The sequence below is a fragment of the Moschus berezovskii genome, chromosome 9 (assembly GCF_049115385.1).
Source record: "Moschus berezovskii isolate FMDL1 chromosome 9, NW_MosBer_1.0, whole genome shotgun sequence".
Classification (NCBI taxonomy): domain Eukaryota; kingdom Metazoa; phylum Chordata; class Mammalia; order Artiodactyla; family Moschidae; genus Moschus; species Moschus berezovskii.
Window position 1 is genome coordinate 10,249,931 of NC_142468.1, and position 25,879 is coordinate 10,275,809.

General features: G+C 42.8%; 1 non-coding gene across 1 annotated transcript; it reads left to right on the forward strand.

Moving 5' to 3' along the window:
• The first annotated feature begins 23,847 nt into the window (after positions 1-23,847).
• On the forward strand, positions 23,848-23,920 carry TRNAK-CUU (transfer RNA lysine (anticodon CUU)). Its single transcript has one exon. It is a non-coding gene; the product is annotated as a tRNA-Lys (tRNA).
• The last annotated feature ends 1,959 nt before the right edge of the window (positions 23,921-25,879 follow it).

The following is a 25,879-nucleotide window of genomic DNA, read 5'->3' on the forward strand; positions in this document are numbered from 1 at the left end:
GAGTTTCTGACTCAGTTGTTGTTTAGCCACTAAGTCATGTCCGACCCTTTTGTAACTGGGTGGATTGTAGCCCACCAGGTCCCTCTGTCCTTTGGGCATTCCCAGGCAAGAATTCTGGAATGGGTTTCCATTTCCTTCATTCAGGGGATCTTCCCGACCCAGGGATTGAACCCGAGTCTCCTGCATTCACAGGAGGATTCTTGACCACTGAGCCACGAGGGAAGCCCTTCTGACTCAGTGGTTTGGGAGAAAAAGCAGGGAAGAATTTGCATCTACAATAAGTGCCCAGGTGTTGCTGATGCTACAAGTCCAGTGACTACACTTTGAGAACCACTATTTTAGAGGATGACCAATAGAAACGGGGCTTTCAGCCAGGGTGCTGAGATAGCTTCACTAATAGAGTTAACCGTAACCATGATTTGAAGGATTGCAGATTGCAACATGGGGAATAAGAGAAAAGAGGTATTAACTAGAAATAATTTAGAAGTAGAAGTCATTTGCTAATCAGTATGCTAAAACTGGACAGGGAGGCCTGGCGTGCTGTGATTCATGGGGTCGTGGAGAGTCGGACACGACTGAGCAACTGAACTGAACTGAACTGAACTGATGCTAAAACGGCAAAGATCTTTCTTGCCCATACACTTTCATGGTCCTTGAAGATCCAAGAATAAAACACAGAAAATAAAGATATTCCCATTTTCACAATGTTTAGAAATTTCAAAAAAAAAAAAGCACTTTCAAAGAAATTTCTATAGATCCTAATTTTGCAATATCTGGTATTCCTATCTTTTTGCTGTTTTTACCACAACAAATATCCATACTGAAAAATGAATAAAGGTATCATTCATTCCAGGGCCTGACTTGCTTCTTAGATGTCCATGGTTGAAAATTATTCCTATTGCCTTCTCTTCTGATCACATATTAATTTAAGTTTTGAAGTCTTTGGCTATTATCTAGGATAGGTACATTTTTAAAGGAGATATTAAAAATACTTTAAAATAAAATATGAACAATTTAATTAGAAGGCTAAAAAATATATATAGATGAAGACAAGATAAAATAAAACACAATAGTCCTTCAGATAATTTGCTGGAACAGCAGGAAAAGAACGAGAAAAAGAAAGACATTATTCAAATGCAATTCAGGACATTGCATCTTTTTTTTTTTAATTGGAGGCTAATTATTTTACAGTATTATATTGGTTGGTTTTGCCATACATTGACATGAATCTGCCCCAGGTGTACATGAGTTCCCCTTCCTGAACCTCCCTCCCACCTCCCTCCTCCCCTTATCCTCCTTCTGGGTCATCCCCGTGCACCAGCCCCAAGCATCCTGTAACATGCGTCGAACCTGGACTGGTGATTCGTTTCACATATAATAATATACATGTTTCAATGCCATTCTCCCAAATCATCCCACCCTCGCCCTCTCCCACAGAGTCCCAAAGACTGTTCTATACATCTGTGTCTCTTTTGCTGTCTCGTATACAGGGTTATCATTTGCATCTTTCTAAATTCCGTATATATGCTTTAGTATACTGTATTGGTGTTTTTCTTTCTGGCTTACTTCACTCTGTATAATAGGCTCCAGTTTCATCCACCTCATTAGAACTGATTCAAATGCATTCTTTTTAATGGCTGAGTAATACTCCATTGTGTATATGTACCAAAGCTTTCTTATCCATTCGTCTGCAGATGGACATCTAGGTTGCTTCCATGTCCTGGCTATTATAAACAGTGCTGCGATGAACATTGGAGCACATGTGTCTCTTTCAATTCTGGTTTCCTCGGTGTGTATGCCCAGGAGTGCGATTGCTGGATCGTATATCAGTTCTATTTCCAGGACATTGCATCTTGGGGAAAAAAACCTGACCTTTAGTTCAATTTTGGAAATAAAGATTTTTTTTAAATACTCTACTCTTTTAATGCAGGAGATGTAGGTTCAATCCCTGGGTTGGAAAGATCCCCTGGAGAAGTAAATGGCAACCCACTCCAGTATTCTTGCCTGGAGAATCCCATGGACAGAAGAGCTTGGTAGGCTATAGTCCATGGGGTTGCAAAAGAGTTGGACATGACTTAGTGACTAAACAACAATGAACAACAAGCCTTTTAACTTATGAAAATTATGGGATAGGCAAGGGATGTGAAGAAGCTACTGAAGTCATAAGGAAATAAGAATAAAAGAGAAAAGTAAGGAAGAGAGGAAGGGAGGGGAGGAGGAGGAACGAAAGAACAAATGCAGACCTGAAACCCTAATTACAGGCAGCAGCTGCTGAGGCACCTTTTGTCTAAGGAGTCTGAATTTCTCCAGGGATTAACTCTTACATGCAAAGAATATTGGAGACAAAATGGTGCCATGAAACCTGTTTGCATGTTTACCAACTGTATTTCAATTTGAAAGTCTGACTATAATAGATCCACCCACTGACCCTTTATTCTATAACCAGACCCACCAACTGACCCACAAAGCGTCCTGGTACTGACTTCGGAGCAATATTTCCCACCCCTCGCCCCAAAACCATCCCTCAACATTGTTCCCTCCCACCATCCTGTGATTGACTAGTATCAATTACAGTCCAAATTCATTTCCCTTTCAACTCCTCTCCCACCTGTCTTGCAAGTGCACTAAGCACCAACACTCCTCGTCACAAAATATTTCAGCGAGACACCGTGCCTCCATCAGGCCCTGATAACCTTTCTCACCGCAGGGATAATAGAATAGTGGCCTTCCTGGGCCACTTCCATCAATTTCTATTAAATGTATCCTTCTAATCTGTCAAGCCACTCATTTCTCCTTCCTCCTGTAGAGATGCCAGTGAATTGGGGGCAGCGAGGAAGAGGGGGAGAGCACAGGGTAGATGAGAATTGTGAAAGCGACTGCAGATACAGGCTGACCGGGGTCAAGGGCACCAACCGTACGTGACCTGTGTGCGCCGACCACAATCAGAGAAACTTCACTTAATCTCACCAAGGCTATTAGGAGCTGCCTTTCCAGGTTACATCTAGCTGCTCAGAAAGATAACTGCTTTGCAGACTTCAATATACCTCGAGAGAATTAGATTTTTGTAAGCCAAAGATTGAATTCCTTCCTGCTTCCCCACTTCTTCACTGTAACCAGGGCCTCACGCAAGCTATTTCATTTTCCTGTGCATCGGGCAGATGACATCCTGCTAAGTATGCCAGAAGCAGGGAAGACTGAAATGCAAGATCTGTGACGTCGTTGGCAAGCAGACTTGCTTTGCTTACCTGTTTCACAGAAGGAGCTGCTGGAGAATGCCTTAATCAGATAAACTATAAACTTAAGGGTTTTCTGCGGCTTCCAGGAGCCTACCCAAGTCAGCAAAGAGCAACTTTTACCTTTAACCCTGTGCTATTTGCCTTGATGCGTTCCTGCTTGACTATAATTGTTTGCTAGTTGATAGAGGGAACACAGAGAAGAGGAAAGATTCCTTGCTGAGCCCCCAAATGATCAAATGTCTTCTCAAGGTAAGAAATAACACATGCAAATTAAGTACTGTGACTTCACAATCACCAGATCACATAGCTTCCCTGAAGCCTCAGCTAATTTCCCAAACAGAGCCTGCCTCACCCTCCTACAGGTTTCCATGACACTCTGCTGCCACCTCCACTGTATCGTTTGTGTCTTGTATTACAATTGCCTATCTGTATATCTATCTCCTCTCCAATATATGAATACTAAGAGTTCCCTAAAAGCAAAGGCTATACTTGGTTCATCTTTATCTCCAGCTCCTCCAGGAAGTCTTCATGTGGCTGATGCTCCACATATCCAGGTTAGGTGAATGAGGAGACCGAAATCAGTATCTCAAGTCATCCCGGCTGAAGGACTGTAAGTTCAGTTCAGTTCAGTTCAGTCACTCAGTCGTGTCTGACTCTTTGAGACCCTCAGGACCACAGCAGGCCAGGCTTCCCTGTCCATCACCAACTCCCAGAGTTTACTCAAACTCATGTCCATTGAGTCAGTGATGCCATCCAACCATCTCATCCTCTGTCGTCCCCTTCTCCTCCTGCCCTCAATCTTTCCCAGCGTCAGGGTCTTTTCAAATGAGTCAGCTCTCTGCATCAGGTGGCCAAAGTATTGGAGTTTCAGCTTCAGCAACAATCCTTCCAATGAACACCTGGGACTGATCTCCTCTAGAATGGACTGGTTGGATCTCCTTCCAGTCCAAGGGACTCTCAAGAGTCTTCTCCAACACCACAGTTCAAAAGCATCAATTCTTCAGCAATCAGCTTTCTTCATAGTCCAACTCTCACATCCATACATGACCGTTGGAAAAACCATAGCCTTGACCAGATGGACCTTTGTTAGCAAAGCAATGTCTCTGCTTTTTAATATGCTGTCTAGGTTGGTCATAACTTAACTTCCAAGGAGTAAACGTCTTTTAATTTCATGGCTGCAGTCAGCATCTGCAGTGATTTTGGAGCCCCCCAAAAATAAAGTCTGACACTGTTTCATTGCTTCCACATCTATTTGCCATGAAGTGATGGGACCAGATGCCATGATCTTAGTTTTCTGAATGTTGAGATTTAATCCAACTTTTTCATTGTCCTCTTTCATTTTCATCAAGAGGCTCTTTGGTTCTTCTTGGCTTTCTACCATAAGGGTGGTATCATCTACATATCTGAGGTTATTGATATTTTTCCTGGCAATCTCGATTCCAGCTTGTGCTTCATGCAGCCCAGCATTTCTCCTGATGTACTCTGAAGGACTATAAACTGGGTAGCAAACATGTTTCTCCCCCCTGGAAACTGAATCAAACACATACACATAAAATCAATGAATGCATGCAGAGCAGGGGTTCTTTTTAATATATTAATCATTTACAAAATAAAGACAGGAAAATACTGGAGGACATTCAGATCAGCATTGTCAGCTCAGCAGTTAAAAAAAAAAAAAAAAGAAGTCCTTTAGTAAATCCCAAAACATCCCTTTAGACTAGGCGTGCCTGTTCCCTCCTCAACCCCCAGAGGGACATATGTGGTGAGCATTCACATAGTGCAAAAAACCTTTGAAGATCAGGGAAGCAGTTGGTGCAACGGGGCAGCTCGTGGTCATGGTCCCCAGATTAAAGAGCACCACTGACCAGTATAAAGGGCCAGGGAGGATTTGAGTGCCAAGTGGCTCCAGTTGTGTCTGACTCTGTGAGACCCTGTGGATTGCAGCCCACCAGGCTCCTCTGTCCGTGGGGCTCTCCAGGTAAGAATACTGCATCCAAGCAGATGTGAACTGTCCCCTCCTTATTCAGCCCTCCTAAACCTGTCTCCACAGACCCCAGCTTGGCACTTTTCCAATTTAGAATTCCTTTTCTTGATGGTAACGATGACCCTATAAATGAGACAGCAAAAGAGACACAGATGTAAAGAACAGACTTTTGGACTCTGTGGGAGAGGGCGAGGGTGGGATGGTTTGAGAGAATAGCATTGAAACATGTATATTACCATATGTGAAACAGATCGCCAGTCCAGGTTCGATTCATGAGACAGGACGCTCAGGGCTGGTGCACTGGGACGACCTTGAGGGACGGGATGGGGAGGGATGTGGGAGGGGGGTTCAGGGTGGGGGACACATGTACACCCGGGGCAGATTCATGTCAATGTATGGCAAAAACCACCACAATATTGTAAAGTAATTAGCCTCAATTAAATTAAAACAAAAAAAGAAGATACAAAAAAAAAAATTCCTTTTCTTTACACCTCTCAAACAAAAGGAAATAAATACCTAATAAACATCCAAAACCCCACTGCCTTATAGCTTAGGAAAAGAGACCCAGGGTGGAATGATGCTCATCTCCTGGTACTGAGTCCACACACGGTGGCAGCTGCTCAGTCAAGATCCAAAGTGAGGGGGCTCCCCTCCACTGGCTCCCTGCCACCTGGTACCTCGTCAGAGTCAGCTCAGCTCTTAAGAGGGTAACAGGCCACTTCTCTTCAACTGTCTACGAAGACCTCTCCGATGGGTCAGCCTCTGTTGGTCCTCATCTCCACCTGTCTTAGTCCCAGGCGTTCAGGGCCCCTGTATTTTTCTTCCATCCTCAAGGACTGGTGCTTGATCTTTCAGTGACATTAATGTACAAAGGTCAAGTAACATCAAATCTTAACCCAAAGCTTGACGACTCTCTTACTCTGAAATTCCCAAGAAATGGCAAAGGATTAAAGGTTAATGGGACTTTCTCAGAACCCCTGAAACAATACTTCAGGGCCTCCAAGGATGTCACTGGATTTGGCCTCCAGTCAGACAACTATTTAAACCACTGCAGGGGACACGGGTTCGACCCCCAGTCCGGGAAGATTCCACAAGCCACAGAGAAGCTAAGCCCCTGTGCTGTAACTTCAGAGCCTAAGTTCTAGAACCTGTGCTCTGCAACAAGAGAAGACCACGCCCCTAAACGAGAGTAGCCCCACTCAGCGCAACTAGAGAAAAGCCACAGGCAGCCACAGAGGCCCAGCAGTGCTGCAGGGTCACAGCGCTGTGTGTGGTTTGTGTGTGTGTATGTGTGTGTGTGATGGCAGTGCTACAGGCTCACAGACTATGTGTGTGTGTGTATGTGTGTGCACTCAGTCACGTCTGACTCTTTGTGACCCCCACAGACTGTAGCCTGCTAGGCTCCTCTGTCCATGGAACTTTTTAGGCAAGAACACTGGAGTGTGTTGCCATTTCCTACTCCAAGGAATCTTCCCGACCCAGGGATCGAACCTGCATCTCTTACATCTCCTACACTGGCAAGCAGGTTCTTTACCAGCTGAGCCCCCAGGGAAGCCCTTACAGACTACATCTGAGTCATAAGAAGTGAGATAAAATGAGAATTCAAGCTATATTTTCATATATATGTGAATGTATGTAGGTACATATATTGTATATGCACATATATTATGGGCATACATATATTGTATGTACATTTCTACATACATTTCCACATGTTGGCAAGAAACATATGCAGCTGGGACTCAAGGGTTCCTGCTATTGCTCTGCTACATAGTCTCTCCCTCTGGCTTAAACTCTTAGTCTTCAAAAAATGAAGGTGTTCAACTGCATGTTTCCTAAGCTTCCTTCCAACGTTAACCTACTATTTTAACATTTTTGCCACTGAAAAAAAAATTACTTATAACTGTATGGGATTTAACATAGAGAAAACAATTTTTGATCCTCAGATATTTTGTTCACCTAGCCCTCAGGAAAATCCTGATGGAGACCACTGCTCAGAACTCATTTAGAGTGTAGAAAATGTAACAAGCTTTTTCCATAACAAAAATGTGAATCTCAATGAAGAGACCACACATAGCTATTATTTAGAAAAACAACAGCATTAGACTTTTATTTAAAAGAACTCAGTTCAGTTTGACTCAATGTCATAAACAAAGCCAAGGTTTCAGCCTCATATCTACCAATTTCAAGAAATTTATGGGGAAGCAGGTGGGGACTGGGAAAACAGAGTGCTATCCGAACCTTTAAAAACACCCTGGAGAGAAAAGTCACCTTGGCAAATACTTCAGCTGGAGCACCTCTTCAACTGATGGAAACACTTAGACACGAGTGTTCCTACAACTCAAGCCATGCAAATGATTCACTGTTTCTCTTATAAGCCCTATCAAATTTATATTATTTATGAGCTAACCAACTTCATAGCTAGCCTTTCACCTTGTCATATTTTCCTGCATTCTCAGAGTTAATCCAGTCCGACTTGACACTTGCCATTCTACACTGTATAATATGAAAATGCAGCCATTAAAAGAAGTATTTCAGATAGGAAGGGAATCCAGAACTAAGACACCGATCAAAGTGTTTAGAGGCAGCTACAACATAACTAATGGTTTGAATATTTTGACCAATTTTTGAAATCAGAAAAAAGACATAAAAGACCCTTGAGGTGACCTGACCCAAATTTTCTATACAATCCCTCTCATAACTCTACAATTCTCCTAAAAACTCTGAAATTCTCCCTTCAGGCAAGTTATTAGAACTGACCTAAACTATGAAGCGTCAAACAGGGTGCGTGGTGTTGGAAAATTTTGCATGGAGATGATAAGTTTATCCATTTCAGAGAATATAAGAATCAGCATTCCCTTAATTTTGTTAAAAGGAATATAAGTAGCTAAGCAAAGGATTTGATTTTTTTCTTTTCAAGAGCAGCACCACATTAATGGTAGATATTTATCCCAAAATTCAGACAAGCTCTTCTCCAAGAAGATAAAGCACCTTGAACTATATCCATGGTTGAGATTCGACTAGTTAAAAGCCTAATGATAAATGGGATGAAATGAAAAGTGAGACTAAATTAGGCATATCTATACATGAGCACATAATTACACAGACTATGTATGTATAATTTGCCTTTAATGGCATTTCCGTCTATACTAAAATTCCCAGGTGTCCTCAAACAAGCACAGCTTTGTGATGTCATGCCTTTAATGGAGCTCTGTTACCATGGGGATCACAGAGCTCCCTCTCAGAATAGCATTGAGTTCTGACAATTGAAGAAGCTGGAGAAATTTCAATTAAGCCACCATCTTAGAGCCTTCTGGCACCTACAAATGTGAATATTATCAAGTTCTGAAGCATTGCTAGTTTGCCTGAGAAGCTATGAACTTTGGGCCATGATTCAAAGTAGTGCATATATATATTTATGCAGGGAAATATGAATTCAATCTCTTATCTTCCAATAACCTATAAAATGGACGTATATATTGTCAGGTCCTCTCAAGAGCCCCTGAGTTGGATCCATTAATGCACTCAGTGGTTTATTTACTCAGTATATATATGTGTGTGTGTGTGTGTGTGTGTGTGTGTGTGTGCGCGCGCGCGCGCACGCATGCATGCGCAAAGACGCTTCAGTTGCGTCCAACTCTTTTCGACCCTTTGGACTATAGCCTACCAGGCTCCTCTGTCCATGGGATTCTCCAGGCAAGAATATACTAAAGTGGGTTGCCATGCCCTCTTCCAGGGAATCTTCCTGACCCAGGGATCAAATCTGCCTCTCTTATGCCTCCTGGATTGGCAGGTGGATTCTTTACCACTAACACCACCTGGGAAGCCCATAAATATATATACATACGTACATATGTGTATGTTATATATGGAGATAGAGACTTGTGGGTTTTCTCCAGTGCCCAGCATAACCCATGGAATCTCTGAGGTTATACATATATGTATTTCTTACCTTCAATGACCTTGAAGTATAGTCCATAACTTATATGTTGAAAGATAGAAACACAAGGATGTAATATGAAGAGAAATAGAAATAAGAGGACCAACTGGGTACAGATAAAGATCTTGGAAGGCTGAGTTATAAAATGTCTCTGGCAAGACTTCAGAAGCAAAGAGTGAAGATGATCCGTCGTTGAGCCAAAGCAATTAAATTCCCCTCCCTCTGGCCACACTAAAAACGATTTAGCATGCATGAGGGTCTCAGGTCAAGAGTTGTATGGCCAGCAACCCCTCAGAAGGTAGGGTATGTAGCAATCACAGCTTAAGCAACCAGAGAATCAAGGTCAGAGCCAGTCAAGTGCAACCACAGGAGGGAAGAGTCAAGGGTTTGTCCAAGACAAAACCAACAGGGATCTCCTGGTTGTTCCCAATATTTAAAGCTTGCCATAGAGGCCAAGAAGCTGCATGGAAACTAACATCCCTCAACATTTCCCAGTCTTTCTGCCCAATGGAATGAAATGCAGGAGATAGGAGTAAATGCAACCATTCCAATATTCTTCCTAGGAAATTCCAGACAGAGAAGTCTGGCAGGCCACAGTCCATGGGGTCACAAAAGAGTCAGGCACGACTTAGCGACTAAACAACAATAATGCCATGTGAGCAGGTCACTTCATTTCTGTTCATTTCTCTCTGAAGCTATGAATTAAAATATACCCATCATCCAACATTAGTGTAACCATGTACTTACAATTATATTCTGATGAAAATTAATTATGTAAGAAAGAGGGCTTCTGTAGGAGCTAGTTATATCTTGGAGGCTCTAGTGCTTCCTTCCACCTACGTGGGCTGCTGTTACTTACACTCCTGATTCATGGAAACTTCGGCTCGTCTATGAATGGCTATCCGAAGTTTGGCCAGGATGCATATTTGTAAATCAGCACTTCTCTCTGACATGTTCCACTTCCAGTGGTAAGCTTATTATAGACTGGCCTCTTATGAAGCTTATTAAATTCACTGCAAGTTCATAACCTACGTGGTCCTAATTGCTGCTCTTCTTTACAGAGAGGTCACTGAGCACCAGGCACTGCTTTCATTTGAGGTGGGTGAGGTTAAAAAACCTGCAAAAGTTCTACTTTTGATGTATTTTATTTTAATCCCCTACTTCTCCATCATTTTTATGTATCACACTAACCTGGATTCCAACACATGACTTCTAGGCGCTAGAGCAACTTTGAGGAGATACCCCATGTCCAAGGGCAAAGGAGAAGCCCCAGCAAGATGGTAGAAGGGGAGAAATTGCATTTAGAATCAAACCCCATACCCACCAGAGACACTCAGAGAGCTCAAACAAAAATTGTGCACACCAGGACCCAAAGTCTGAGACAGAACTGTGTTTGAGCGTCTCCTGAGGAGGTGCGGGTCAGCAGTGGGTGTTGCAGGGATAGGATCTCTGGGTGCAGCAGATCTGGGTGTGGCATAAGCCCTCTTGGAGGAGGTTACCATTAACCCACCGTAAAGCCACCAGAACTTACACAGGACTGGGAAAACAGATGCTTGGAGAGCACAAACAGAATCTTGGGCAGCAGGACCCAGGAGAAAGGAGCAGTGACCCCAGAAGAGACTGACCCAGACGTGCCCGTGAGTGTCCAGGAGTCTACAGCAGAGGTGTCGGTCGGTGGTGGCCTCCTGCAGGGCTGGGGGCACTGAGTGCAGCAGGGCACGCATGGGGCATTTTGAAGGAGGTCACCATTATCTTCATGACCTCCACCAGAGTTTGGCACTAGGTCAAATTACAGGGAGGGAACACAGCCCTCCCCATCAACAGAAATTAGATTAAAGACTTACTGAGCATGGCCCGTCATAGTTCATCAGGCAAACTCAGTTCAGTTCAATTCAGTCACACAGTCATGTCCGACTCTTTGCGACCCCATGAATCACAGCACGCCAGGCCTCCCTGTCCATCACCAACTCCCGGAGTTCACGCAAACTCATGTCCATCGAGTCGGTGGTGCCATCCAACCATCTCATTCTCTGTCGTCCCCTTCTCGTCCCGCCCCCAACCTTTCCCAGCATCAGAGTCTTTTCCAGTGAGTCAACTCGTTGCATGAGGTGGCCAAGTATTGGAGTTTCAGCTTTAGCATCAGTCCTTCCAATGAACACCCAGGATTGATCTCCTTTAGAACGGAATGGTTGGATCTCCTTGCAGTCCAAGGGACTCTCAAGAGTCTTCTCCAGCACCACAGGTCAAAAGGATCAAATCTTCGGCGCTCAGCTTTCTTCACAGTCAAACTCTCACATCCATACATGACCACGGGAAAAACCATAGCCTTGACTAGACGGACGTTGGTTAGCAAAGTAATGTCTCTGCTTTTTAATATGCTATCTAGGTTGGTCATAACTTTCCTTCCAAGGAGTAAGCGTCTTTTTATTTCATGGTTGTAATCAGCATCCACAGTGATTTTGGAGCCCAAAAAAATAAAGTCTGACACTGTTTCCACTGTTTCTCCATCTATTACCCATGCAGTGATGGGACCAGATGCTGTGATCTTAGTTTTCTGAATGTTGAGCTTCAAGCTAACTTTTTCACTCTCCTCTTTCACTTTCATCAAGAGGCTTTTGAGTTCTTCTTCAATTTCTGCCAGAAGAGTGGTGTCATCTGCATATCTGAAGTTATTGATATTTCTCCTGGTAATCTTGATTCCAGCTTGTGCTTCTTCCAGCCCAGCGTTCTTCATGATATACTCTGCATATAAGTTAAATAAGCAGGGTGACAATATACAGCCTTGACACACTCCTTTTCCTATTTGGAACCAGTCTGTTGTTCCATGTCCAATTCTAACTGTTGCTTCCTGACCTGCATACAGGTTTCTCAAGAGGCAGGTCAGGTGGTCTGGTATTCCCATCTCTTTCAGAATTTTCCACAGTTTATTGTGATTCACATAGTCAAAGGCTTTGGCATAGTCAATAAAGCAGAAATAGATGTTTTTCTGGAACTCTCTTGCTTTTTCCATGATCCAGAGGATGTTGGCAATTTGACCTCTGGTTCCTCTGCCTTTTCTAAAACCAGCTTGAACATCTGGAAGTTCACGGTTCACATATTTCTGAAGCCTGGCTTGGAGAATTTTGAGCATGACTTTACTAGCGTGTGAGATGAGTGCAATTGTGTGGTAATTTGAGCATTCTTTGGCATTGCCTTTCTTTGGGATTGGATTGAAAACTGACCTTTTCCAGTCCTGTGGCCACTGCTGAGTTTTCCAAATTTGCTGGCATATTGAGTGCAGCACTTTCACAGCATCATCTTTCAGGATTTGAAATAGCTCAACTGGAATTCCATCACCTCCACTAGCTTTGTTCGTAGTGATGCTTTCTAAGGCCCATTTGACTTCACATTCCAAGATGTCTGGCTCTAGGTGAATGATCACACCATTGTGATTATCTTGGTCGTGAAGATCTTTTTTGTACAGTTCTTCTGTGTATTCTTGCCACCTCTTCTTAATAGCTTCTGTTAGGTCCATACCATTTCTGTCCTTTATCGAGCCCATCATTGCATGAAATGTTCCCTTGGTATCTCTAATTTTCTTGAAGAGATCTCTTGTCTTTCCTATTCTGTTGTTTTCCTCTATTTCTTTGCATTTATCTCTGAGGAAGGCTTTCTTATCTCTCCTTGCTATCAGATCTAATCCCTTGAGTCTATTTCTCACTTCCATTGTATAATCATAAGGGATTTTATTTAGCTCATACCTGAATGGTCTAGTGGTTTACCCTACTTACTTCAAATTAAGTCTGAATTTGGCAATAAGAAGTTCATGATCTGAGCGACAGTCAGCTCCCGGTCTAGTTATTGATGACTGTACAGAGCTTCTCCATCTTTGGCTGCAAAGAATATAATCAATCTGATTTCAGTATTGACCATCTGGTGATGACCATGTGTAGAGCTGTCTTTGTGTTGTTGGAGGAGGGTGTTGACTATGACCAGTGCGTTCTCTTGGCAAAACTCTATTAGCTTTGCCCTGTTTAATTCTGTACTCCCAGGCCAAAGTTTCCTGTTACTCAAGGGATTTCTTGACTTCCTATTTTTGTGTTCCAGCCCCTATAATGAAAAAGGCATCATTTTGGGGTGTTAGTTCTAGAAGGTCTTGTAGGTCTTCATAGAACCGTTCAACTTCAGCTTCTTCAGCATTACTGGTTGGGGAATAAGCTTGAATTACTATGATATTGAATGGTTTGCCTTGGAAACGAACAGAAAACATTCTGTCGTTTTTGAGACTGCATTCAAGTAGTGAATTTCGGATTCCTTTGTTGACTGTGATGGCTACTCCATTTCTTCTAAGGGATTCTTGCCCACTGCAGTAGATATAATGGTCAACTGAGTTAAATTCACCCATTCCAATCCATTTTAGTTCGCTGATTCCTAAAATGTCTATGTTCACTCTTGCTGTCTCCTATTTGACCACTTCCAATTTGCCTTTATTCATGGACCTAATATTCTATGCAATATAAAGGAATGCAAAAAAGCAAAATGGCTGTCTGAGGAGGCCTTGCAAATAGCTGTGAAAAGAAGAGAAGCGAAAATGCAAGGAGAAAAAGAAAGATATACCCATTTGAATGCAGAGTTTCAAAGAATAGCAAGAAGAGATGAGAAAGCCTTCTTCAGTGATCAGTGCAAAGAAATCAAGGAAAAGTATAGAATGGGAAAGACTAGAGATCTCTTCAAGAAAATTATAGATACCAAGGGAACATTTCAGCCAAAGATAGGCACAATAAATGGTATGGACCTAACAGAAGCAGAAGATATGAAGAAGAGGCGGCAAGAATACACAGAAGAACTGTACAAAAAAGATCTTCACGACCAAGATAATCACAATGATGTTATCACTCACCTAGAGCCAGACATCCTGGAATGAAAATTCAAGTGGGCCTTAGGAAGCATCACTATGAACAAAGCTAGTGGAGGTGATGGAATTCCAGTTGAGCTATTGCAAATCCTAAAAGATGATGCTCTGAAAGTGTTGCCATCAATATGCCAGCAAATTTGGAAAACTCAGCAGTGGCCACAGGACTGGTAAAGGTCAGTTTTCATTCCAATCCCAAAGGAAGGCAATGTCAGAGCATATTCAAACTACCACACAATTGCAGTCATCTCACACGCTATAAAGAAATGCTCAAAATTCTCCAAAACAGGCTTCAATAGTATGTGAACCAACCTTGAACTTCCAGATGTTCAATCAGGTTTTAGAAAAGGCAGAGGAACCAGAGATCAAATTGCCAACATCCTCTGGATCATCAAAAAAGTAAGAGAGTTCCAGAAAAAGATCTATTTCTCCTTTATTGACTATGCCAAAGCCTTTGACTGTGTGGATCACCACAAATTGTGGAAAATTTTAAAGAGATGGGAATACCAGAGCACCTGACCTGCCTCTTGAGAAACCTCTATGCAGGTCAGGAAGCAGCAGTTAGAATTGGACATGGAACAACAAACTTGTTCCAAATAGGGAAAGGAGTACGTCAAGGCTGTATATTGTCACCCTGCTTATTTAACTTCTATGCAGAGAACATCATGAGGAACGCTGGGCTGGATGAAGCACAAGCTGGAATCAAGATTGCTGGGAGAAATATCAATAACCTCAGAAATGCAGATGACACCACCCTTATGACAGAAAGTGAAGAAGAACTAGAGAGCCTCTTGATGAGAGTGAAAGAGGAGAGTGAAAAAGCCGGCTTAAAGCTCAACATTCAGAAAATGAAGATCATGGCATCTGGTCCCACAACTTCATGGCAAATAGATGGGGAAACAGTGAAAACCATGACAGACTTTATTTTGGGGGGCTCCCAAATCACTGCAGATGGTGACTGAAGTCATGAAATGAAAAGGCGCTTGCTCCTTAGAAAAAAGTTATGACGAACCTAGTTCAGTTCAATCTCTCAGTTGTTTCCAACTCTTTGCAACCCCATCAATTGCAGCATGCCAGGCCTCCCTGAACATCACCAACTCCCAGAGTCCACCCAAACCCATGTCCATTGAGTTGGTGATGCCATCCAACCATCTTATCCTCTGTCGTCCCCTTCTCCTTCTGGCCTCAATCTTTCCCAGCATCAGGGTCAGCTTTTTAATATACTGTCTAGGTTGGTCAGGCTATGGTTTTTCCAGTAGTCATGTGTGGATGTGACAGTTGGACTGTAAAGAAAGATGAATTCCAAAGAATTGATGCTTTTGAACTGTGGTGTTGGAGAAGACTTTTGAGTCTTCAAGGAGATTCAACCAGTCCATCCTAAAGGAGATCAGTCCTGGATGTTCATTGGAAGGACTGATGCTAAAGCTGAAACTCCAATCCTTTGACCACCTGATGAGAAGAAGTGACTAAACGGAAAAGACCCTGATGCTGGGAAAGATTGAGGGAGGGAGGAGAAGGGGACGACATAGGATAAGATGGTTGGATGGCATCACCGACTCGATGGACATGAGTTTGAGTGAACTCCGGGAGTTGGTGATGGACAGGGAGGCCTGGAGTGCTACAGTCCATGGGGCCTAAGAGAGTCGGATACGACTGAGCAACTGAACTAAACTGAACCTGGATTCCAAGTGGAAGCTGGTATTCCCAAGCTCTCAAAGAAGAGAGACAAATGATCCCTCCACTATTATAAGGATGAATGTATAAGATGGACCTACTGTAACTTGGGTTTTTCCATAACGTCTCTGGCCTTTCTGTGCTGAGAGCTCTGTCTTGCCTAAGATTGACCTCCTGATAAATTAGGTGAAAATGTCAGCTTCCTCTTAAGAGTGATCATATGTGATGTCTCCCTTCAGATAGATGAACACTATCCTAAACTCCAGGATTTCATAATATTATGAGAGACTGATGAAGTGATGAAAATATTTTTCCAAGAGGTCTTTAACAATGGATTAACTTCTACCATGGGGTAGACATTTATATTCCCTCATGTGTGGAGGTGGGCCCAGTGACCTTGAAGAGTGCTGATCCCCCTCCCCATGATGGCCCCAAAGCGTATCCAGCTAAAGGGTTGGATAAATGATGCTGAAATCCAGCCAGGGCTTCACCTACCAACTTGTGTTCCCTGACTTAGGGCTGTGTGCACCCGGAATGAAAGCATTTTGTCTGATTTGCACAAAATTCCCACAAGGAGTTAAGGAGAACTTAATCCAACCCTACAAATCTGAGATGATTTTGTTCACCCACTTTTTAACTTGTTGTAACAGCCCTTCTATTTTACAATGATTTAATGAGCATCAATTATGTGTCATGGCCAATAGCCTCCATTCTTCCTGAAATATGTGAAATCATTAGTGGTATTTAGGAACTCTGATCCCAGGGCATTATTCCAAACTATTAATAAATACAGAATAATGATCCTACCTATGGCTTAAGGGAATGAGAACAGATCACTGCATTGAATATTGCCAAGTCATCAAAAACATTGTTTTAAACCTGTGGACTACAGGAAATTTCCAGAGCTGAACCTCGCTCTATCATGCATCATGTCTTCATCATATATTTTAAGTTCTCCCAGCTATGTTTCTCCCCCAAATACTGTTGTCTTAGAGCAGCCACTAGGTGACAAGTCAGAAACCTGATTTCAAGTATTGGCTTTACAACTTGACTCATTTTTTTGACCTTGAACACAAGTCTCTTGACTTCTTTGGGCATTGCCTTTCCTCTGGACAATAAAAGAAAAACTAGCTTCTGACTCCACAGGGATGTCGTGAAAATAAATGAGATGTAGGTCTGCAGAGTCCCTTTAAGCTCTTAGGAATGAAAGAGCTTAAAGAGATATGAGGTTTCAGCGGCATTTTTTTTTTTTTTTTTTGGTCAGCCTTATAAGTGAGAGAGAAAGGTTCTTGGTAAGTTTGGAAGAATATGACCTCACTGACTCCTGCCCCTGACCTGTAGCTTTTTCTCTTCTGCATTCACAAAGTCTACTGTAATTCTGGCTGTTGACTCTGTGAAATTAATAAGGATCTACCATACGCTTCCCTGGTGGCTCAGAGGTTAAAGCATCTGCCTGCAATGTGGGAGACCTGGGTTCAATCCCTGGGTTGGGAAGATCCCCTGGAGAAGGAAATGGCAACCCACTCCAGTATTCTTGCCTAGAGAATCCTATCGATGGAGGAGCCTGGTGGGCTACAGTCCATGGGGTTGCAAAGAGTCGGACACGACTGAGCAACTTAGCTAACTTAGCTACCATACCCTTAGGCAACAAAGAAAAATGGTCACGCGCCGTGTGGGGTGAATTATCTGCTACCAGTCAAGCATCATACAATACATGCCCCTACAGGGGCTGTGAAAACACTCTAAGGAAACAAGGAAAGTGTTACATTGCAGAAAAGAGGAAGCTGCTAGGATAGAGTTCCCAGCTAGGATATTGATCTGACAGTCTAGAAGCCCAAAGGTAGAAAATGTCTTTTAGGAGAGCTGCAACCACATTTTTGCCAGTGTCAGGGATACTCTCTTCTAATGCCAAGGAAGTTGTGAAAGAAGATCACAAATAACCAGCTAACAGTCTCCCTGCCCCAAGATGAAGAGTCCCTGACAGGTGGTGCAGATAAGTGCTGTATGACCTGTCCCTTATCTCCCTTAAGAGAGCAGTACAATCCACAGAGCTCACATAAACCCTTCTCTGGCTTCGATCCCATTCTGACATTTAAGAGAAAAGTTGACAGTCATAGATTAAAGGCAAACATTACAGTGAAGTGATACATACACCAAGTGGCTACGACTAAAGATGTGGTTTTGCAGGAATTAGCCGGAAAGACATACCGGTGTACTGAAATGAGTCTCTAAGCTGGTGGATCAAGCTAACATCTTTGTCTTGGTCTCACTGGGGCTCATGCTTCTTTACAGGCTTTGATTTTCTTCATTTACTCACTCAATAAATGTTCATTGAGCACTGTAATGGAAACTTCTGGTGGTGCCCACAAATCTAATCTCCTCCCTTCCCTGAGAAAGTAGCTGTCCAGTTAAAATCTGGATTGCCTCACCCATCTTCTAGGGAAGGGAGGGGACCTAAGTTGGCACTAATGGAGACTGAATGGAAGTGACAAGGGCAACTTTGGCATAAAAAAAAAAAAAAAGGCCTTAACCTGGGCTTTTGCTGTTACATTGCCTGCTTGTTAAAAATGGAAAAGTGGAGGCTACCTACCTGCCATGGACTATTTGTGAGAAGGAAATAAACATCTGTGTTTTGGAGTTTCTTTGTTACATCAGCTCAGCCTTCATTTTTACAAATTTAAGAGCCTTCGGAGTATCAAGTCCTATTTGACAAGCCGGGGTTCCAGCTGAGCAAAATATACATGGTGCATGCCCCTATAAAAGTTTAGTTTAATGTCTACCCTAGTCTTCTACCTCGGAATCAACACCCATAAGGTAAGTGTCTATCATACTCAATAATCAAAATAAAATAGGGCAGGAAGCAAGAGTATAAGAGTAGATAAAGATCTGGGCTTTAGAGACTTCCTTGGTGACCAGTGGTTAAGACTTCACCTTTCAACACAATGGGTGTGGGTTAGGCCCCTGGTTGGGTAGCTAGGATCCCACATGCCTTGAAGCCAGAAAACCAAAACTGTAACAAACTGTAACAAATTCAATAAAGAATTTAAGAAAGGTCCACATCAAAAAAAATGACCTGGGCTTCAACGCTAAACAAATCCGAATTTAAGTCCTTGCTCTGTCTCTTATAAACCATATTCTTAGGGAAAATGATTTAATTTATGTAGATCTCATTTACCTCCTCTGAAGCAGGGATGATAGAAATAATTATACATACCTAATAGAGCCCTGCTGTTGCTGCTTCTTAGTTGCTTCAATCATGTCCAACCCTGTGTGACCCCATGGACTATAGCCCACCAGGAATTCCATGGAATTCTCCAGGCAAGAGTACTGGGGTGGGTTGCCCTCCTCCAGAGGATCTTCCCAACCCAGGGAATCGAACCCAGGTTTGCTGCATTTGCTGGTGGATTCTTTACAACTGAGCCACCAGGGAAGCCCCTAATAGAGTCCTGCTGCTGCTCCTAAGTCGCTTCAGTCGTGTCCGACTCTGTGTGACCCCATAGACGGAACCCACCAGGCTCCCCCTTCCCTGGGATTCTCCAGGCAAGAACACTGGAGTGGGTTGCCATTTCCCTCTCCAATGTGTGAAAGTGAAAAGTGAAAGTGAAGTCGCTCAGTCGTGTCCAACCTCTAGCGACCCCATGGACTGCAGCCCACCAGGCTCCTCCATCCATGGGATTTTCCAGGCAAGAGTACTTGAGTGGCTTGCCATTGCCTTCTCCATAATAGAGTCCTAGTGACTATCAAAAGGATTAGACGTGTAAGTAGATTAAACAAGGACTTGAGCATCAAAAATGTGATAATCAGAGTTCAGTCTTGTTATCATTTACTTCCATGGGGAATGAAAGTGAAAGTGTTAGTCACTCAGTTCAGTTCAGTTCAGTTCAGTTCAGTCACTCGGTCATGTCTGACTCTTTGCCACCCCATGAATCATAGCACGCCAGGCCTTCTTCATCACCAACTCCCGGAGTTCACTCAAACTCATGTCCATCGAGTCGGTGATGCCATCCAGCCATCTCATTCTCTGCCGTCCCCTTCTCCTCCCGCCCCCAATCCTTCCTAGCATCAGAGTCTTTTCCAGTGAGTCAACTCATCGCATGAGGTGGCCAAAGGATTGGAGTTTCAGCTTTATCATCAGTCCTTCCAGTGAACACCCAGGATTGATCTCCTCTAGAATGGACTGGTTGGATCTCCATGCAGTCCAAGGGACTCTCAAGAGTCTTCTCCAGCACCACAGTTCAAAAGCATCAATTCTTCAGTGATCACCTTTCTTCACAGTCCAACTCTCACATCCATACATGACCACTGGAAAAACCATAGCCTTGACTAGACGGACCTTGGTTGGCAAAGTGATGTCTCTGCTTTTTAATATACTATCTAGGTGGGTCATAACTTTCCTTCCAAGGAGTAAGCGTCTTTTAATTTCATGGCTGCAATCAGCATCTGCAGTGATTTTGGAGCCCAATAAAATAAAGTCTGACACTGTTTCCACTGTTTCTCCACCTATTTCCCATGAAGTGATGGGACCAGATGCCATGATCTTCATTTTCGGAATGTTGAGCTTCAAGCCAACCTTTTCACTCTCCTCTTTCACTTTCATCAAGAGGCTTTTGAGTTCCTCTTCACTTTCTGCCATAAGGGTGGTGTCATCTGCATATCTGAGGTTATTGATATTTCTCCTGGCAATCTTGATTCCAGTTTGTGCTTCTTCCAGCCCAGCGTTCCTCATGATGTACTCTGCATAGAAGTTAAATAAGCAGGGTGACAATATACAGCCTTGACGTACTCCTTTTCCTATTTGGAACCAGTCTGTTGTTCCAAGTCCAGTTCTAACTGTTGCTTCCTGACCTGCATACAGGTTTCTCAAGAGGCAGGTCAGGTGGTCTGGTATTCCCGTCTCTTTCAGAATTTTCCACAGTTTATTGTGATCCACACAGTCAAAGGCTTTGGCATAGTCAATGAAGCAGAAATAGATGTTTTTCTGGAACTCTCTTGCTTTTTCCATGATCCAGAGGATGTTGGCAATTTGATCTCTGGTGCCTCTGACTTTTCTAAAACCAGCTTGAACATGTGGAAGTTCACGGTTCACATATTTCTGAAGCCTGGCTTGGAGAGTTTTGAGCATGACTTGACTAGCATGTGAGATGAGTGCAATTGTGCTGTAGTTTAAGCATTCTTTGGCATTGCCTTTCTTTGGGATTGCAATGAAAACTGACCTTTTCCAGTCCTGTGGCCTCTGCTGAGTTTTCCAAATCTGCTGGCATATTGAGTGCAGCACTTTCACAGCATCATCTTTCAGGATTTGAAATAGCTCAATTGGAATTCCATCACCTCCTCTAGCTTTGTTCGTAGTGATGCCCTCTAAGGCCCACTTGGTCACTCAGTCATATCCAACTCTTTGTGATCCCCTGGACTGTGTAGTCCAACCAGGCTCCTCTGTCCATGGAATTTCCCAGGGAATACTGGAGTGAGTTGCTATGCTCTTCTCCAGGGGATCTTCCCAACCCAGGAAGTGAACCCGGTGTTCCTGCATTTGCAGGTGGATTCTTTACCACTGAGCTGCCAGGGGAGTCCATGGCACTTTACACCTCTGCCATAATTCAACTAACTGAGTTAATTCAGTCTCATAATTGTGTTTGCTCATCTGGTACCCCCTACTGTAGCACAAGGGTTTCCCGGGTACCTCAGATGGTAAAGAACCTGCCTGCAATGTGGGAGATACAGGTTTCATCCCTGAGTAGGGTAGATACCCTGGAGAAGGGCATGGCAACTGACTCCAGTACTCTTGCCTGGAAAATCCCATGGATGGAGGAGCCTGGTGGGCTGCAGTCCATGGGGTCACGAAGGGTCGGACATGACTGAGTGACTTCACTTTCACTTTTCACTTTCACGCATTGGAGAAGGAAATGGCAGCCCACTCCAGTGTTCTTGCCTGGAGAATCCCAGGGACAGGGGAGCCTGGTGGGCTGCCGTCTATGGGGTCGCGCAGAGTCGGACACGACTGAAGCGACTTAGCAGCAGCAGCAGAGCAACGAACACACACTGTAGCACAAACAACTATTTCTGAAATAACTCTTTCCCAGAACTTACTACAATGCCTGGTATGTACGAGGCACTCTATTCGTAACTGTCATGAATAACTGCCATGTGAACTTGAATGAATATTAAAGACTAGAGTGTGAATAAATAAAAACCTACTAAGATGGTTATTTGTTTTATGTAAAAAAAGTAGCCATTTGGTTTTAAAAATAAATGTATGGCAATGAAACATTTAATAAAATCCATCAAGCCTAAGAAATTAAATCAGAGAGGCCCCATGATGAGAATGAGCATTTTCCAAAAGTTATATGCCAACTGCTTTGACCTCAAAACATAATGAAATGTTATACATTATCTTAAGGGTCCAGTTCACAAGAACTTTTTTAACCTTAGTTAAAACTGACATATTGTACAATGGCATTAGGAAAAAACTTGTAGCAGACAATGTGATTGAAATGCCAAAAAAAAAAAAAAAAGGGAAACAAAGTAGAAAAATAAAAATTTTTGTTCTTTGGTGAAAGTAAATTTAAGTAGAGAAAGATAAGAAAGAAAATGTTGACTCTTAAAGGTTTTGAATGCATTTTTGGTGGGTTTATAAGTTCAAGGCACTGGTTCTTTATTCTCCCTAATTCCACATTAAAGTTTCCAGCTTTCATTCCCTTTACTATAGAGATATTACCAGCAATACTCTTATACTGAATAGTCTGGACTAGCCCCTTTTTCTTACAAGTGGAACAAAGAGAGGGAGATAAATGTCTCTAAGATAACTGGGAAAGAATTGGGGGGAAAACTGTGGGTTGTATGTGTATGTACTTAGTCGCCTGTCGTGTCCGATGCTTTTCAACCCTTTGGACTGTAGCCCACCAGGTTCCTCGGTCCATGGGATTTCGCAGACAAGAATACTGGAGTGGGTTGCCATTTCCTTCTCCAGGGGATCTTACCAACCCAGGGATTGAACCCATACCTCCCATGTCTCCTGTATTACAGGTATATTCTTTACCCATTGAACCATCAGGGAAGCCTGTGAGTTGTATAAGGAAGGTTAGAAAGGAAATAAAGTAAACTGGCCTGAAACACAGTACCTGGTGTGAAATATGCTGACATGTGATCAGTGAAATGATAAGAAAATGGAGAGATGAGGCAAAAGCTTCATAATACTTTAAAAAAGAGAGAGAGAAAGCAGGAAAAATAATGGCTCATAGTATTCTTCCACGTTGTACAACAAATACTATCATCAGCCCAAGGAATTTTGGTTGTTAGTAAGAACAAGAGGAGCAGACACTCTGCTATATGGGAGGAAAGAAAGCAGAGTATTTTCCAATTATGAAAGTAGGTTAATCGCAACTTGATTTATTTTTCAGTTCATAGAAATTGATCTCTTCCCTGTCTGTGAAGGGAAGAACACAAAGGAATAATATAAAATGGATATTTAAGTTTACTGAAAATATAAGGAAGAAACTCCCTGACAGAACATACATGCAAAGGCTATTTTATGGCAAACTGTGAAATCAATGTGGAAAATGAAACGCGAAGAGGGAACCATTCTTAACCTCTTACATAAAAATTCAGTTACAGTTTTAAAAAGATACAGATCAAATAATGGAGAATCCCAGAAAAATCTCTGAAGCTTCCCTACATGATTTTAGCAGAATAAAAATGATGCTTCCTGGTTAAATGGGAGACTTTTTTCTGTATCTTAGCCAACTCTCCCTCTGCCCCACTCATATCCTCTCCCGGCCTCCCCTGTTTCCTCCCTCTCTCTGTCTCAGCACCAAGGACAGCAACCTTCACTTTGACACAGGTGTCAGAGACCATCCCCAGAAACCAGATATACATCTCGGGAGCTGTTGTTTATTTTTTTAATTTGTTCATTATTAACTGAAGGATAATTGCTTTATAATATTGTGCTTGTTTGTGTCATACATCAACATGTATCAGCCGCAGGTATACATATGTCCCCTAGTCTTAAACCTCCCATCCCATCCCATCCCACATCTCTAGGTTATCACAGAGCCCTGATTTGAGTCCCTTGAGTCACATAGGAAATTCAGGAGCTCTTTTGAATTCAGATGAGGTGTGCTTGACTGCCTGGCTAGCTCAGTCGGTAGAGCATGGGACCCTTAATCCCAGGGTCGTGGGTTCAAGCCCCACGTTGGGCAGTTGCTCTTCAACATTTTGGGCTTCCCTTGTAGCTCAGCTGGTAAAGAATCTGCTTGCAATGCAGGAAACCTGCATTCGATTTCTGGATTGGGAAGATCCCCTGGAGAAGCGATAGGCTACCCATTCCAATATTCTTGGGCTTCCCTGGTAGCTCAGCTGGTAATCCACTTGCAATGTGGGAGACCTGGGTTCGATCCCTGGGTTGGGAAGATCCCCTGAAGAAAGGGAAAGGCTACCCATTCCAGTATTCTGGCCTGGAGAATTCCATGGACTATACAGTCCATGGGGTTGCAAAGAGTCAGACACTACTGAGTAACTTTCACTTTCTAGACGTGCTTGAAGTTTAACTCAAAGTTGTAAACACCTGATCTATAATACTACTTTTCTTTTCAGAATAGGATTATCTGTATTTATTAAAACGTGGACACTTTACTATGTGTTCAGAATAAACAATTGACAAAACTGAGGATCAGAGTCTGCTAGAGCTGGAAAGATCCTTCAGGAGCCTTCAACCCAGCCTCTTTGTAAAGATGAAAAGAATGAGGACAAGAGGTTATGAAGGTAGTTTCTAAACAGACTTTTTAGTCTGGCTATTATAGAAATGGTAATGTTTCTATGTACTTCAAAATTTTGACAAAATTGAGGGGAGAGGTTCAAGTTCACAGTACTTGAAGACAGAGTTTTTATTCAACCAGATTCCAACAATCACTTGTCACGTGAAAAATGCCAAGTCAAAAAATTTAAATCTAACCCTTGACTCTAACACATTACCACTTTTAACAGCAATTAACAATGGTGAATCGGCTTATAGCACTGTTTTTTTACAAAATATAACCAATAACTCCAAACCTCATCTGCCACATGCTATGTTTCAAAAATATGGTGCAGGTTATGTTTAATTTTGTGTCATGAAGATTAGTATAGTACTTGAATTTCTCCCCAGATACACATTTAGTGGAAGTGCTTCTAAGAAGTTAAGTGTGTTTATAGTCAATTCAAGCATTACCTCTTTTAGGAGACCAGGCACTTGAAGCATGGGCTCTATATCCCTCCTCCTCACTTTCATACTAATCTATGCCTATCTATAACAGTCCATTTATCTCTTTATATCAAAATTAGCACTTTAGGGGTCTTCCCTCTAGTTCTGCGAGCAACTTAAGGCTAGGTGAAAAGGCCTTCCCATCCTATCTCTGTGTTCTCAAAATGAGTTGCATGAAAGACATTGTACTATGTACTGGAGCTGTGCATATGTGTGAAGTCGCTTCAGTCATGTCCAACTCTTTACAACCCCACGGACTGTAGCCCACCAGGCTGCTCTGTCCATAGCATTCTCCAGGCAGGAATACTGGAGTCGGTTGCCATGCCCTCCTCCAGAGGTCTTCCCCACCCAGGGATCAAACCTGCATCTCTTACACGCCCTTCACTGGCAGGTGGCTCCTGTACCACTAGCACCACCTGGGAAGCCTGTACTGGAGCTGTGTTAGTCACTCAGTCGTGTCCGACTCTTTGTGACCCCATGGACTGTAACCCACCAGGCTCCTCTCTCCATGGGATTCTCCAGGCAAGAGCGCTGGAGTGGGTTGCCATTCCCTTCCCCAGGGGATCTTCCCAACCCAGGGATCAAACCCATGTCTCCTGCATTGCAGGCAGATTCTTTACCATCTGAGTTGCCAGGGAAGCCGCCACTGTAGAACTGTAACTCTGATTAAAATGTTATGCCTAACTTCAGAAAGTTTAGAATTAAGTGAGCGAGAGATAGAGAGAAGGAACTTATTATACTGTGTCTTAAGAGAGAGTCAAATAGGTTCTGATGTCTTAAGAGATCGGGATTTAAGTCTTAGATCTGCTATTCTAAACACCTGGGGAAACTAATTAAATGTAGCCAAAAATGAGATGATGGCAGTAATAACTACTACCTTGAATTGTTTTGAAGATTAAATAACAATAAGTGAAAAACT